This window comes from Ovis canadensis, chromosome 13 (genome assembly GCF_042477335.2).
Source record: "Ovis canadensis isolate MfBH-ARS-UI-01 breed Bighorn chromosome 13, ARS-UI_OviCan_v2, whole genome shotgun sequence".
NCBI lineage: Eukaryota > Metazoa > Chordata > Mammalia > Artiodactyla > Bovidae > Ovis > Ovis canadensis.
The window spans coordinates 53,122,351-53,136,416 of NC_091257.1; the positions used below are offsets into that span (position 1 = coordinate 53,122,351).

The 14,066-nt window shown below is 49.7% G+C and overlaps 1 long non-coding RNA gene across 1 annotated transcript; it reads left to right on the top strand.

Moving 5' to 3' along the window:
* Positions 1-2,056: 2,056 nt before the first annotated feature.
* LOC138416946 (uncharacterized) lies at positions 2,057-11,805 on the top strand. The gene is made up of 2 exons (XR_011247905.1): positions 2,057-3,048; positions 11,672-11,805. It is a non-coding gene; the product is annotated as an uncharacterized lncRNA (long non-coding RNA).
* Positions 11,806-14,066: the final 2,261 nt, after the last annotated feature.

Here is a 14,066-nt window from a genome sequence, read left to right on the forward strand (position 1 = left end):
GCACCATTGTCTCCCAGGCTGGGGGCAGGGCAGGGCGAGGAAATCCAGCAGCCACATGTGCACCCCTGAGTCCTGGGTGTGTTTCTTCTCTTCTGGAAATCAGGATGAGAAGAGAGAAGAGGAAGAGATGGAAAAGGGGAAACTGAGAGAAGACAGGGGCCTGATTTCCCCTAAAGGGCCACGAGAAGGGACATGGTGCAGCCACGGTTGCCGGATCCCAGACAGAGCTGGATCCTCCCAGGGTTGCCAGCCGTCCCACCAAAAGGCCTCCTTTGGCCTTGCTCTCATGTCTTCACAGCTGCAACGTGCAGAGGGTTCTCACAGGCAGGGTTTTAGTTTCACAAACATATGCTCAGAAAACGGTGCCTCCCACCCCACCCCACCGCCCCCTCACCACCACCCAACAGCAGCCACATCAGCAAATCATGCCACAGAGAAAAGGTCTGCTGCCAGCAGGGCTGGAAGACGGCAGGAGCCAAAGGCCACTCGGGTGGGATGCTCTGTTTTAAATTAGCCAGTGTCTATCCCCTCCCCCAGGGACAGTAACCAGACTTGGGGGTGAGCAGGTTTGCCCCAGCTCATGAACATTTGATGGACGATCCCCAGAGTGTGAGGCTGGGACCATCCATGGCCACACAAAACCTCCAGCTCACGTAGCCCAGTGACCTCAGAACAGACCGCAGAGGACAGGGCGAAGTGGCTTCTGGGACCCACCCAGTAGGACAGGCTCTAATCCCATATTCTCCTGGTTTCGCCTCATAATGGCTCCACTGGGCCCCTGAGTGGTCCCTGAACTGTCTAAAAAAGGAACACGTGTACTTTGTGGTGAGGACACTTACCACAATTTAGTCTCAAGACGAGACTGGAAGACAGCTGTCATCTCTGACAACCCTCTTCTTATGGGGTGGGGGCTCCCACTGTGAGGATCTCGGTGAATGGTAGGCGCCTGCCTCCTGGAACAGAGGCAGGGGAGGGCGGGGACCTTGGCCCAGACAATGGGATAACCCTGACCAGGGCTCCAAATGGTGTGACCTTGGGAAAATTAACCTCTTTAAGTGTCCATTCCTCACTCATAGAAAGGGAACAACAACTTATAACAACTTGATACGCTGTTGAGTGAAAACAGCAAAGCCCTAAAAATAATGCCTGACACAAAGTAAGTGCTCAACAAATATTAGATCTAATCTTCAAAACACCTTCAGAGGGTAAATAAGCGTCTTATCCCCATTTCTGGAATGGTAAACTGATGCTTTCCTTGTGGCTCAGCTGGTAAAGCATCTGCCTGCAGTGCAGGAGACCTAGGTTCGATTCCTGGGTTGGGAGGATCCCCTGGAGAAGGGAAAGGCTATCCACTCTGGTATTCTGGCCTGGAAAATTCCATGGACGGTATAGTCCATGGGGTCATAAAGGGTTGGACACGACTGAGCAACTTTCACTTTCAAACTGATGCTTAGAAAGGTTAAGGCCTGAAGTAAGTCAGAAAGAAAAACACCAATACAGAATATTAATGCATATATATGGAATTTAGAAAGATGGTAAGGATGACCCTATATGAGAGACAGCAAAAGAGACAGAGGTAAGGAACAGACTTTTGGACTCTGTGGGAGAAGGCGAGGGTGGGATGATTTGAGAGACTGGCATTGAAACACGTATATTATCATATGTGAAACAGATCGCCAGTCCAGGCTCCGTGCATGAGGCAGGGTGCTCAGGGCTGGTGCACTGGGATGACCCTGAGGGATGGGATGGGGAGGGAGGTGGGAGGCAAGGTCAGGATGGGGAACACATGCACACCCATGGCTGACTCATGTGATTGTATGGCAAAAACCACCGCAACATTGTAAAGTAATTAGCCTCCAATTAAAATAAAAAAAGAAAGAAGGACTAAATTGTGGTAAGTGTCCTCTCCTGGGCGGTAAGCAGTGGGGCCGGAGTTCAAACCGATCCCAGAGATGCCTGCAGGTTATGTTATGTAGATTAAATGCCTGTGTGCACCTACTAGATACACAGTGCAAGGTCCTGGGGATACGACTGTTGCCAGACCCCGCCCAGCCCCGCGCCCTCGCTGGGCGCTGACTTTGCTGGACCTCGGAGCAGCCCTGGCTGCAGCCAGAGGGATGCCCATCGCCCTCAGGCGACTCAGGACTGCGGCTGGGCTGCTGACGTGTCGGGAAGGAAGGGGAAGCCATCACCAAGGTGTGGGGCGTGGGGCACCCTCTTGGGGTGGCCGGAGTCTCCAAGAGCGCCCGCTGTATCGCTCGCTGCAGCTGCTACGGCTAAGTCACTTCAGTCGTGTACGACTCTGTGCGACCCCATAGACGGCAGCCCACCAGGCTCCCCCGTCCCTGGGATTCTCCAGGCAAGAACACTGGAGTGGGTTGCCATTTCCTTCTCCAATGTATGAAAGTGAAAAGTGAAAGGGAAGTCGCTCAGTGGTGTCCGACCCTCAGCATGGACTGCAGCCTACCAGGCTCCTCCATCCATGGGATTTTCCAGGCAAGAGTACTGGAGTGGGGTGCCATGGCCTTCTCGCTGCAGCTGGCGACCTTTAAATCCAGCTTTAAATAAACACTAGTCCGACCTGGAGCAAACCCGAAGGGAGGCGCCTGCTAGGGAAGTCCCGCCGCCCCGAGGCTGGCTGGTGGCGAGAGCCGAGCCTGCCCGAGGCCGCCACGTAGCGGAGTCGGCCTTCCGGCCCCCTCCCGGTCCGGCCCTGCCTGGCCCAGCCCACTCCGCAGGTCGCTGTCAGTCAGCCTTCCGAGCATCCCGGACTCCCGCGGAGATCCGGGAGGGCCTGCCCGTCAGGCCCCATCCACTACTGGCGGCTCTCACCGTAGCCCCGCCCACCGGCGCGGCCGACTCCTCCCCGGCTCCTGCCTCCGCGTTCGTGGTCCTCCATCTGCTCCTGCGCCGGATCTCCGCAGCCGCCTCCGCCTTCGTGCTCACACTCCCACAACACCCAACCCCCAGAGATTCAAGAGCATGCGCTCCAGCATCCGACTGGCTGAGTTCAAATCCCTGATTGCTGGATCTGTGACTTTGGAGAAGGTACTTCAACTCTCTGGGCCCCAGTTTCTCCGTCTGTAAAATGGGGATGATGGTAACAAGTGCTCACTCCATAAAATTATTGGGGAGCTCAAACAAAATAACACACATAATGGGCCTGGCTTAAAAATCAGTGCTGATCTCGTATAGCATGGAAAGGGGCTAATCAGAATACAGAGCTTAATCATCCCAAGGAGACTTCAGTTCAGTTCAGTCGCTCAATCGTGTCCGACTCTTTGCGACCCCATGAATCACAGCACGCCAGGCTTCCCTGTCCGTCACCAATTCCCAGAGTTCACTCAAACTCATGTCCATCGAGTGGGTGATGGCTTCCAGCCATCTCATCCTCTGTCGTCCCCTTCTCCTGCCCTCAGTCCCTCCCAGCATCAGGGTCTTTTCCAATGAGTCAACTCTTCACATGAGGTGGCCAAAGTATTGGAGTTTCAGCTTCAGCATCAGTCCTTCCAATGAACACCCAGGACTGATCTCCTTTAAGATGGACTGGTTGGATCTCCTTGCAGTCCAAGGGACTCTCAAGAGTCTTCTCCAACCCCACAGTTCAAAGGCATCAGTTCTTCGGCGCTCAGCTTTCTTCACAGTCCAACTCTCACATCCATACATGACCACAAGAAAAACCATAGCCTTGACTAGATGGACCTTTGTAGGCAAAGTAATATCTCTGCTTTTTAATATGCTATCTAGGTTGGTCATAGCTTTTCTTCCAAGGAGTAAGCGTCTTTTAATTTCATGGCCGCAATCACCATCTGCAGTGATTTTGGAGCCCCCAAAAATAAAGTCTGACACTGTTTCCACTGTTTCCCCATCTATTTCCCATGAAGTGATGGGACCAGATGCAGTGATCTTCGTTTTTTAAATGTTGAGCTTTAAGCCAACTCTTCCACTCTCTTCTTTCACTTTCATCAAGAGACATTTTAGTTCCTCTTCACTTTCTGCCATAAGGGTGGTGTCATCTGCATATCTAAGGTTATTGATATTTCTCCCGACAATCTTGATTCCAACTTGTGCTTCCTCCACCCCAGCGTTTCTCATGATGTACTCTGCATAGAAGTTAAATTATCAGGGTGACAATACACAGCCTTGACATACTCCTTTTCCTATTTGGAACGAGTCTGTTGTTTCATGTCCAGTTCTAACTGTTGCTTCCTGACCTGCATATAGGTTTCTCAAGAGGAAGGTCAGGTGGTCTGGTATTCCCATCTCTCTCAGAATTTTCCAAGTTTATTGTGATCCTCACAGTCAAAGGCTTTGGCATAGTCAAGAAAGCAGAAATAGATGTTTTTCTGGAACTCTCTTGCTTTTTCGATGATCCAGCGGATGTTGGCAATTTGACCTCTGGTTCTTCTGCCTTTTCTAAATCCAGCTTGAATATCTGGAAGTTCACGGTTCACGAATTGCTGAAGCCTGGCTTGGAGAATGTTGAGCATTACTTTACTAGCATGTGAGATGAGTACAATTGTGCAGTAGTTTGAGCATTCTTTGGCATTACCTTTCTTTGGGATTGGAATGAAAACTGACCTTTTCCAGTCCTGTGGCCACTGCTGAGTTTTCCAAATTTGCTGGCACATTGAGTGCAGCACTTTCACAGCATCATCTTTCAGGATTTGAAACAGCTCAACTGGAATTCCATCACCTCCACTAGCTTTGTTCATAGTGATCCTTCCTAAGGCCCACTCGACTTCACATTTCAGGATGTCTGGCTCTAGGTGAGTGATCACACCATCGTGATTATCTGGGTCTTGAAGCTATTATTTGTACAGTTTCTTCTGTGTATTCTTGCCACCTCTTCTTAATATCTTCTGACTTAGGGTTGACCAAAAAGTGGGGCAGGGGAAGTCCTGTTTCCAGGGACAGGAATTAAGGCTTTGCTCTAGAATAGGCAGGAGGTGGGGGAGGTGGAGGGGCCCCTCTCTGTCTTGTAGATACCACAGAGGCACTGGAATTCCACGGTCTGTGCTTGTTTATCAAGCACTTATCAAGCACCATCTGTGTGCCAAGCACCGCCAGGGGAAACCACAGCTCCTTGAGATCAGGGAGCTCTCAGAGTCCAGAGGCATCTAGCAACAGACTGCTGAAGGCAACAGGGAAGCACATAGAGCCACAGAAACGGAGAGGAACCAGCTCCAAGGCCCAGGGAGCACCTGGAAACCTCCCTGTCAGGGAGCTGGTCTCCAAGGAGGACCGCTTACATGGGCAGAGAGCATCGTCAGCTCTTGGATGTGTGGTAGGTCTCATTTGCTCAGCTGGGGAGATGGGCTGTGTTCCTTAGCCCCATTCAGCTGATGGAAAAGTAGAGGCCCAGAGAGTAAATATCATCTTCCCCAAGAGCAGGCTTTTAGTAAAAGGGTATTCTCTCAGATCCTAAAGAGCCAGTTCGCTCAGCTTCCAGGAGTTTACCAGAAGACCAGAGATGAGGGGGAGGAGAGAGGCTGGACAGATAGCCAGGCTGGCTGGCCACAGGCCCGGCGCAGGGTCTGGACTTTGTCCTGTGTGGGCTCGGCGAGCCTGCACACAAGTGTCCACACCCCCATGTTGCTCCGCCAGCTGTAAGACCAGACTTTGTCCCTGTGACTCCTAGAACTTCCTGAAACAGGGCTCCTCACCACGACACATGGTTTAAATGTAGTGATTTAAAACAAAGCTGTTGGAGAGAACAAGGGCCATTCCCACCAAGAAATCCTTTCCTCATCTTCCTGTCTTTGCAGTGTCCACACAGGCACGAGGAGGATGAGGGGGTGCCATCATTTATTGGGCACTGGGTGAGCCAGACCCTCTGCTGGGACCCTCACAAATATCAGTCCCTTCCATCCTTCAAATCAGAACCCTGGGGCAAGAGTCATGAGCAGGAAGCCACCTGGAATGAGAAGACGGAAGCCTGCCTCTGGCTGAGCCATGCAGACATCTCAGGAGGTTGGGGATGGGGGATTTGACTCCTCTCCCCCCACCAGTGCTGCAGGCTGGGGAGGCAGAGGCCTCTCCTGCTTCACTCAGAGCCCAGGCAGGCCGGGGAGCAGGCACAGGGAGCCTCTCGGCAAGGTGAGGTTAGACCAAGTAGGAGGTCCTGGCCAGCTTTGGCACCTGGTAGGTGGAGCAGCCAGACTTACTGAATAAAAAAGGCAAGATGCTATTTACATTTGAATTTCAGATCAATCAGAAATAAGGTGTAGTATAAGGTGTTCCATGGACTAGGGCTGTTGGGGTAGGGAACAAAGAGACAGGGACAGATTTAGGATTTGATGAGGAGATAGGCTCTGGGGGATTGCCATGAACTGGATGCAGGAGCCAGAGAAATCGGGATCCCCCAGGCTCCAGGCTTACAGCAATTGTATGGTTAGTGGGACCACTGAGTGAGCAAAGGCAATGGAGCAGGGTCAGATTAGCGAGGGGAACCAGGGGCTCTGTTTCTGGCTGTTAAGTTGAAGGTGTTTATTTGAGCCCCATGTGGAGGTTGCACAAGTCTGGGACTTAAGAAGGGACCTACTAGGGGCCTATCAGCATGTGGATGGAATTTAAAGCAATGGTTCTGGACGTGACCACCTGGAGCATGAGAGGGCAGAGACAGTGGTCCTGAACTTGACCTTGACCTTGAAGACTCTCAATATTTGCAGGTCATCCAGAGAGGGAAAGGCAGCCAAGGAAACAGAGTCAGAGCGGCCAGGGAGGTGGGAGGAAAGTCTACTGGGGCAGTAGACGCAACAGAGAAGGGTGTTTCTAGAAGGCACGGGCAGACTGTGCTGAATGCTGCAAGGAGGTAGGGAGCGGAAGCCAAGGCTGGCCTGCAGTGGACTGAAGGCAGAATTAGAGGGGAAGGTGCAGAGGGCCATCAAGGAATCCTGCAGTGTGGGTGGGGCTGGAGGCAGAGGGAACCAGGAGGCAGTGTGGTCCACAGTTCAGTTCAGTTCAGTTCAGTCGCTCAGTCCTGTCCGACTGTTTGCGACCCCATGAACCGCAGTACCCCAGGCCTCCCTGTCCATCACCAACTCCCGGAGACCACCCAAACCCATGTCCATTGTGTCAGTGATGCCATACAACCATCTCATCCTCTGTCGTCCCCTTCTCCTCCTGCCCTCAATCTTTCCCAGCACCAGGGTCTTTTCCAATGAGTAAGCTCTCCCCATCAGGTGGCCAAAGTATTGGAGTTTCAGATTCAACATCAGTCCCTCCAATGAATACCCAGGATTGATCTCCTTTAGGATGGACTGGTTGGCTCTCCTTGCAGTCCAAGGGACTCTCAAGAGTCTTTTCCAACACCATAGTTCAAAAACATCAAATCTTCAGCACTCAGCTTTCTTTATACTCCAACTCTCACATCCATACATGACTACTGGAAAAACCATAGCCTTGACTAGATGGACCTTTGCTGGCAAAGTAATATCTCTGCTTTTAAATAAGCAATCTACTTTGGTCATAACTTTCCCTCCAAGGAGTAAGTGTCTTAATTTCATGGTTGCAATCACCATCCGCAGTGATTTTGGAGCCCAGAAAAATTAAGTCAGCCACTGTTTCCAATGTTTCCCCATCTATTTGCCATGAAATGATGGGACCAGATGCTATGATCTTAGTTTTCTGAATGTTGAGCTTTAAGCCAACTTTTTCACTCTCTTCTTTCACTTTCATCAAGAGACTCTATTTCTTCTTCACTTTCTGCCATAAGAGTGGTGTCAGCTGCATATCTAAGGTTATTGATATTTCTCCCGGCAGTCTTGATTCCAACTTGTGCTTCCTCCACCCCAGCGTTTCTCATGATGTACTCTGCATATGTTAAATAAGTAGGGTGACAACATACAGCCTTGAAGTACTCCTTTTCCTATTTGGAACCAGTCTGTTGTTCCATCTCCAGTTCTAACTGTTGCTTCCTGACCTGCATATAGGTTTCTCAAGAGGCAGGTCAGGTGGTCTGGTATTCCCATCTCTCTCAGAATTTTCCACAGTTTATTGTGATCCACACAGTCAAAGGCTTTGGCATAGTCAAGAAAGCAGAAATAGATGTTTTTCCAGAACTCTCTTGCTTTTTTGATGATCCAGTGGATGTTGACGATTTGATCTCTGGTTCCTCTGCCTTTTCTAAATCCAGCTTGAACATCTGGAAGTTCACGGTTCATGTATTGCTGAAGCCTGGCTTGGAGAATGTTGAGCATTACTTTACTAGCATGTGAGATGAGTACAATTGTGCAGTAGTTTGAGCATTCTTTGGCATTACCTTTCTTTGGGATTGGAATGAAAACTGACCTTTTCCAGTCCTGTGGCCACTGCTGAGTTTTCCAAATTTGCTGGCATATTGAGTGCAGCACTTTCACAGCATCATCTTTCAGGATTTGAAACAGCTCAACTGGAATTCCATCACCTCCACTAGCTTTGTTCATAGTTATCCTTCCTAAGGCCCACCTGACTTCACATTCCAGGATGTCTGGCTCTAGGTGAATGATCACACCATTGTGATTATCTGGATCATGAAGCTCTTTTTTGTACAGTTCTTCTGTGTATTCTTGACACCTCTTCTTAATATCTTCTGCTTCTGTTACGTCCATACCATTTCTGACCTTTATTGAGCCCATCTTTGCATGAAATGTTCCCTTGGTATCTCTAATTTTCTTGAAGAGATCTCTAGTCTTTCCCATTCTATTGTTTTCCTCTATTTCTTTGCATCAATTGCTGAGGAAGGCTTTCTTATCTCTTCTTGCTATTCTTTGGAACTCTGCATTCAAATGGATATATCTTTCCTTTTCTCCTTTGCTTTTCGCTTCTCTTCTTTTCAGAGCTATTTGTAAGGCCTCCCCAGACAGCCATTTTGCTTTTTTGCATTTCTTTTTCTTGGGGATGGTCTTGATCCCTGTCTCCTATACAATGTCACGAACCTTATTCCATAGTTCATCAGACACTCTATCAGATCTAGTCCCTTAAATCTATTTCTTACTTCCACTGTGTAGTCATAAGGGATTTGATTTAGGTCCTACCTCAATGGTCTAGTGGTTTTCCCCACTTTCTTCAATTTAAGTCTGAATTTGGCAATAAAGAGTTCATGATCTGAGCCACAGTCCACTCCCAGTTTTGTTTTTGGTGACTGTATAGAGCTTCTCCATCTTTGGCTGCAAAGAATATAGTCAATCTGATTTCGGTGTTGACCATCTGGTAATATCCACGTGTAGAGTCTTCTCCTGTGTTGTTGGAAGTGGGTGTTTGCTATGACCAGTGTGTTCTCTTGGCAGAACTCTGTTAGCCTTTGCCCTGCTTCATTCTGTACTCCAAGGCCAAATTTGCCTGTTACTCCAGGTGTTTCTTGGCTTCCTACTTTCGCATTCCAGTCCCCTATAATGAAAAGGACATCTTTTGGGGGTGTTAGTTCTAGCAGGTCTTATAGGTCTTCACAGAACTGTTCAACTTCAGCTTCTTCAGCATTACTGGTCAGGCCATAGACTTGGATTACCGTGATATTGAAGCTTCCATCCATAACTTTTGGGGTACATTGCTACCTGGAGGCATAGAGACAAACCTTGACCACCCCCCTCTAACTGGCAGTGGAACCCTGGACAAATCAGGTCAAATGAAAATGGACTAAGGGTCTTTGAAAGTGTGTTAAGTGACACAAAAGAGTGTGAGGGATGAACACACACAACAATGTGGATGGATTTCAGAACTATTACAGAGTGAGAATCCCATGGAATGAGGAGCCTGGTAGGCTACAGTCCACGGGGTAGCAAAGAGTCGGACACGACTGAGCGACTTCACTTTCTTTTTCGTTCTTTCTACTTTGTGAGAGAAGCCAGCCTCAAAAGAGTCTCTGCAGTTGGACACCATTTATGTGAAGGTCAAGAACAGGCAAAACTCATCAAAGATGAAATAAAGATGTGAGCTATGGCTGCCTCTGGGGGCAGTGAGGGGGAGGGTGGACCAGGAAGGTGCTTGAGGGCACCATCTGGGTGACAGCGGCAATGGCCTGAACCTTGACAGGGTTCTGATTCACACAGGCAGATGCTTTTGTCAAAACTTGGCAGATGGCGTGCTTAAGATTTGGAAACTTCATTGCATGTAAATTTCACCTGAGAAAAATGAACTGTAAAGTAATTATTCAACAGAATGATACATGAGCTGAAGTGTTTAGGGGTGAAGTCTGCAACTCTCCTTGAAAGGTATAAAAAGAGATAAGATGGATTGATGGTTAGAGAGCCGGACAGATACACAGTGAAGCAAACAGAGCAAAATGTTATCCAGTGGTAAGTATTTGAATGTTTGCTCAACTTTTTTCAGAATTCACTTAACTTTTCTGTATGTTCAAAAAAATTTTTTTATAATAAAATGTTTGGGAGGGGAATAAAGAAAAAAGGATGTGTGAACACTTTCACCCACTCCCAAGATGTTTGTTGAGTGTTGACTGTACATCGGGTTCTGCGAGACTGGAGTGGTGCTGATGGTGGTCCCAGAGCTGTGGTGTGACATGCGCTCTGAGTGAGTTTTCCTAGAGCAGAGAACTGTCACTGTCCCTTCTCATGGGGGACACCAGAGACTAAGAAAAGCACACAAGTCTTCCAAATTTAAAGAAAGAAGCCACTGGAGCCAGTGGGGTAGGTGAACAGCCAAGCGAACAAATGAGATTTGGATTGGAATATTCAACACATGCTAGAACATTAAAGACAGTCAGATTTGGAAACAACTGCTTCAGCCCCAGAGGTTAAAATATGCTCCATCTAATTCGCCTACTGTCAGGGGTGGGGGTGGGGAGGTTGAAAAATGTTCCAGTCCCCTATGTCTATACAGCAGGAGAACATGAAACCCAGATGCCTCCACCCAGGATTTATCCTCACTGCCTTGTTTGAAGAGTCAAAGTTTGGCAGCAGCTGACATGTAGTTGTAGGGGTGGGGTCCTGGTTAAGTCATTTATGCATACTTAGACACTTCAATCATGTCCAGCTCTTTGTGACCTCAGGGTAGCCTGCCAGGCTTCTCTGTCCGTGGGATTTTCCAGAGAAGAATACTGGAGTGGGTTGCCACATTCTTCTTCACGAGGTCTTCCCAACCCATGTCTCCTAGGTCTCCTGGCTTGTAGGCAGATTCTTTACCCACTGAGCCATCAGGGAAGCCCTCAGTCATTTATGGTGGTTTAAAATGCAGTGGAATTCTCCACAGCTGTTAAAAATGAGTGCAGTAGCTCTATATGTCCTGGACTTTGAATAGCTGAAATTTTAATGTAAAGTAAAAATAACAATAAATATTTATATAAATGATCTTAATTATGTCAGAAATGTGTGTAGACATATACAGATGAATATAAACATATATCTCTCTATATATTATGCTCCTCTGTCCATAGAATTCTCCAGGCACGGGTACTGAAGTAGGTTGCTATTCCCTTCTCCAGGGGATCTTCCCGACCCAGGGGTTGAACCTGGGTCTCCTGCATTGAAGGCAGATTCTTTACCATCTGAGCCACCAGGGAAACCCCATATATTATGTCCTGCATGTCTGCCCAAATCCATATGTTGAACCTGTAACCCCCAATGTGGTGGTATGAGGAGGTGGGACCTTTGGGAGGTAATTAGGATTAGATGAGGTCATGAGGGTGGGGCCCCCAGCATGGAGTTAGTGTCCTTAAATGGAGTTCCCTCTCTACCAGGTGAAGACACGGTGAGAAGTTGGAATCTTCAGCCAAGAACTGGGCCCTTGGCAGACACCAAATCTTCGGGCTCTCTGATTTTGAACTTCCCAGCCTCTGCAACTGTGAGAAATAAATGTTTATTGTCTAAACCACACAGTCTGTGCTATTTTTGTTACAGTAGTCTGAGCTTAGACAGTATATAAATGTACACATACACACACAGCACCATGAAAATGTTCACCAAAATGCCAATAAAGCCACTTTTCTGTGATGGAATTTGAATTATTTTTTTCTTCACTTGGTCTTCCCTGGTAGCTCAGACAGTAAAGAATCCACCTGCAATGCAGGAGACCTCAGTTCGATCCCAGATCTCCTGGGGAGGGGAACGGCTACCCACTCCAGTATTCTGGCCTGAAAAATTCCATGGACAGAGGAGCCTGGTGGGCTACATACAGTCCATAGGGTCACAAAGAGTCGGACACGACTGAGCAACTTTCCCTTTCACTTTTTCTTCACTTTCTGTATTGTTTAAAATGTTCACAATAAGCATGTATCATTTTCATGAAGCAATTCTCTTTAAAGATATTTCTTGGAGTAAACTGACACTTGCAAAATCCCCACAAATGTGTCCTCCTCACCCTGAGTCCAGAAGCAGGAGGAGCTTTAAGAGGGTGGGTGAGCTGGGGACCCTCTCCTGAGTAATTCAGGGCATTTCTATTTTCTCCTGAGCCCTGAGACAGGAGAAGTGATATCATTTGTGGAGCCAGGGAAAAATCAAATTGTAGAGCTCCTTGTTCAAAAATCATGAAGAATTTCAAGATGCTGATAGCAGAGCATTAAGCCAAGCGTGAGACTCTGGTGAGCACAGGGTCTATATGAGGCCCACCCAGCCTGGCGAGACCATCTGGGAAGTAGCTGGCAAGGCAGCCAGAAAAAATGGTGCAGGAGGAACTAACTGTGGCCTTAGGAGGCTGAGTGAGGGATCCTCACGGACCATCAGCTCACCGGGAGTCTCCCCAGGGCCAGCGTGAGAAACGTTCCGTACCTGAGTCTTGGAAGGCTGCCCTTTGGAGTGTGCAAACCCCACAGCCCCGTTCATGGTGGGTGGGGGTTGTTGAGCTGCTTTAATTAGCAAGGGGGCATCAGGAGAGCCTCCTGCCCTGGGATAGAGTGAGCCCTTTGGAAGCAGCAGCCATCCACGGTGTGGCACCTTCTCCTGGGAACCCTCAGACAAACCCTGGGAGCCCCCAGCCCAGCCCTCCATCCCCCTGGCCAGGTCTCCCTGGGGCCCTGTGACCACCTCATCCAGCTGCTCACGGAAAACCTGCTCCAGTGCCCTGACTCTGGCCACAAGGAGACCCTGTGTCCGACCAGCAGTACAAAGGCAGGTCTGTGAGGGGAGGGCAGGGACCAGGGCACGGGCAGGGGCTCCCACATGGTCCTCGGGCTATGGATTGGGCTAAGGGCTCCACGAACTCTCTGCTAACCAGTTCCAGCCACTAGCTGTCCACACCCTCCAGCCCAGCTGAAAGGGACCCCAGAGATGGAAGTGAAGACCAGCGGCACACAGCCAGCCCGTCCAGCGGGCACCCGCGTTCCCCTGCTGCCTCCTCCCAGCCGTGCTCCACTGGCAAACCTGTGTTTCCACCGAACCAGAGACCCCTTGAGTCCATGCCCAGCCCCTCTCAACCCTTCAAACACACCTCCTCCACGTTCCCCAAGACTCCCTCTGCTGCAAGGACCCTTCACTCCAAGACTTCATACTGGGCGCCTGCTGCAAGCCCAGGTCCACGGCAGCATCTCCAGGCCGGGTGCCAACCTCAGCAGGTGCCTTGTCCCCGGCCACCCAAGTGCACACAGCAGGCGCTCAGTAGGTGGACCTCCTCTGAGCCGACTGAACTGAAGGCTGGGCCTCTACCTTGAGCACTCGCAGGGCTTCCTTGCTCCAGCTGAAGGTGCTCAGACAGCACCTCAGCTGCGGGCAAGGGTGAAAAGATGGAATGGGGGTGGTGAGGTCTGGGGGCGATGAGGTCTGATGCTGCCAGGAGCCACCTCCACCCACGAGGGTCAGAAGCCTTTGGGTGCTTCCCGCAGCTTCCTCTCCCAGTAGGACAATTCTGGGGCGCATCCCACCTGCTTCCTCGGGCGGTGCCAGCAGGATGGGGTCCCAGGTGCCCCATAGGAACTGCCCACGAATGCATTGTGACCTCCCCTTCCAGCCTCCTTGCCATCTCTCCCCGTGCTGGGGCATCATCTGGCAAATACCTGCCTGCACTGGGCTGGTGCAGGTCCCTCTGGCACAGAACTTCATCCCAGGCCTCCTCTCAGCCCCTGTTTCCCTCACACGTGAAAAACATTTGTCCCCCATCTGTCAGGCATCAGGCAGGGGTGCCTTGGAGTGAGGAGAAACCTT